Source organism: Sinocyclocheilus grahami, unplaced genomic scaffold (genome assembly GCF_001515645.1).
Source record: "Sinocyclocheilus grahami isolate Dianchi unplaced genomic scaffold, SAMN03320097.WGS_v1.1 scaffold154.1, whole genome shotgun sequence".
NCBI classification, from domain to species: Eukaryota; Metazoa; Chordata; class Actinopteri; order Cypriniformes; family Cyprinidae; genus Sinocyclocheilus; species Sinocyclocheilus grahami.
In genome coordinates, this window is record NW_015505333.1 from 1,388,646 (window position 1) to 1,390,695 (window position 2,050).

Below are 2,050 nucleotides of genomic sequence, written 5' to 3' on the forward strand. Positions count from 1 at the left end.
TAGAGAGCGTGTGTGTGTGTGTGTGTGTGTGTGTGGCCAAATTCCCGGAGAGATCTGGACAGGACAGGACATATCATCCTTTATTGATATGGTGATGAAGCACTTTGAACAAACGCACAACAAACAAACGACACAAACGGAGGTGAACATCTGTAGCTGAACCACAAGCACATGAAGGAAGAGTGTTTCTTCTAGAACCGTTATCGCTAGCGGCCAAGTTCAGACACGCTGAGGTTTATGCGAACTGTCACGAACATGAGGGCAATGGGGTTGAGTGATAGGACAATAGATATAAATCTGACAGGAAGCGTGTCGGTGCTTCAGAGGAAATAACGTCACCTGACACCTGATTCTCAGCAGAAAACTACTTCCTACCACTTTTTATTTTAGGGTTAATAATTCAGTAGTCACATCTAGATCTGTCGAGCCAGATTAAATTGAGGACCTGAGGTGGGAAGACTGTATGGGACATGGGTTTCATGTATTGAGAGGAAACTGTTCTTTTGTTTCTTTGATGGCTGGAATTCATTTCACATCACCCATTAGATGGAAAAAGAGCGTTAGAAGAGGAGGAGAAAGAGACATAATGTAGATACAACAGAAGAGAGCGAAAAGGTAGACAAGAAAGATAGAAGGTCAAAGGGGGAAGATAAAAGAAAAGATATGGAAAATAATGAAGGAAGCGATGATGTTCTCACTCTTTGCTGTATGGTGGCATGTTTGTGCTCCATCTCTCTCTTCTCCACAGCTGAATCTATGACCAGCTGATCCAACTGAAACATATGAACGATTAACATTGTTAAACGAAAAAATAATTTTTTTTTGAAGTTGTCAAAGCAAACATTATTGGAATATGTTTTACAAGAAAATATTATTTCAATCTTTCGATTTCAAAATTTCATGTTAAATTCAATGTGTTATTTGCTGTTTTACTAGCAGTTTCTGAGTGAATGTTTTTTCAACACCACATTTTTCATTGTATATAGATTCCCCATATTTATATTATGTAGATTTTTTTGTGCAAAATGACTCATTTTATTCTAGAGTATATATATATATATATATATATATATATATATTGAGTCCTGTTCTTTAGAGACTCACTATTGTGCCATTTATTGGTTGACCTGATATTAAAGAACCAATAAGTTAAAAAGTGTGAATACAGATAAAAATAATGGTCAAATGTCAATGGTCTTTCTCTATTAAAGACAACATGAAACCATATTAGCAACACATTTAGCCTTGATAATGTGACATGGCACAACAATATTTAGTAGGACACAATTCTAATTCATTATTTTATATTACATTATATTACATTACATAATAATGGTGTTGATTACATGAGCAAAAATGCTGAGCAAGTTACTAACAAAATATATATCTAATAAAACATTATGAGAATAAACCTTTTTTCTTTAGAAAAACATGCAGCAATTAATCATGCACAATAAGACTTTATTAATTAAGTAAATAGGGTGAATGTTATTTTAAGTTTGTCTTCAAGCCTGTCTCAGACAGATGCAATGCACCTGTCAACCTCAAGGATAGACATTATCTCTCATGTTCAGTCATTAGGCCTGTGTTAATTTGGAGCCTGGGGCTCGTCACCACATGTCCAGCATTAGACGCAGGTGTCGGAGGGAGAGCAGGTGAACAGAGGGCCCTAATGAGCGGGAGTTAATGAGCTGCTGATCCTGGAGAAGCAGATGTGTGTGTATCTCACTCGCCGGATCGGCTTTCACCGTGGACGAAGCGGAGTCCAGCCCGGGGTCCTCACATGTGGTTGCCGCAAGCCCGCCGGACGCACCTTCGTCGAATCCGCCGGCCGCGCCATTCCCAAGCCGGCCGTTCCTCACCCTAGCCGCCAGCCGCCACTCACTCTAGGCCACCGTGTGTGACGCTGTGTTTCATTGTGAAAGCGAAACTACTTAGTTTGGCCTTCCAAAAGAGGACACAACTAGAAATCAGTGGTTAAGTTGTATTTACAACACTGTTCCAGAACACTTCAACCCAAATATTCAGATGTGTGCAGCGTATTTTATGG

General features: G+C 39.3%; 1 protein-coding gene across 1 annotated transcript in view; it reads right to left on the bottom strand.

Annotated features, from left to right (window-relative positions):
- The window catches only part of LOC107592578 (arf-GAP with coiled-coil, ANK repeat and PH domain-containing protein 3-like), a 51,768-nt gene that overhangs the window by 1,196 nt on the left and 48,522 nt on the right, over positions 1-2,050 (bottom strand). The gene's annotated exons all lie outside the window — the stretch shown is intronic.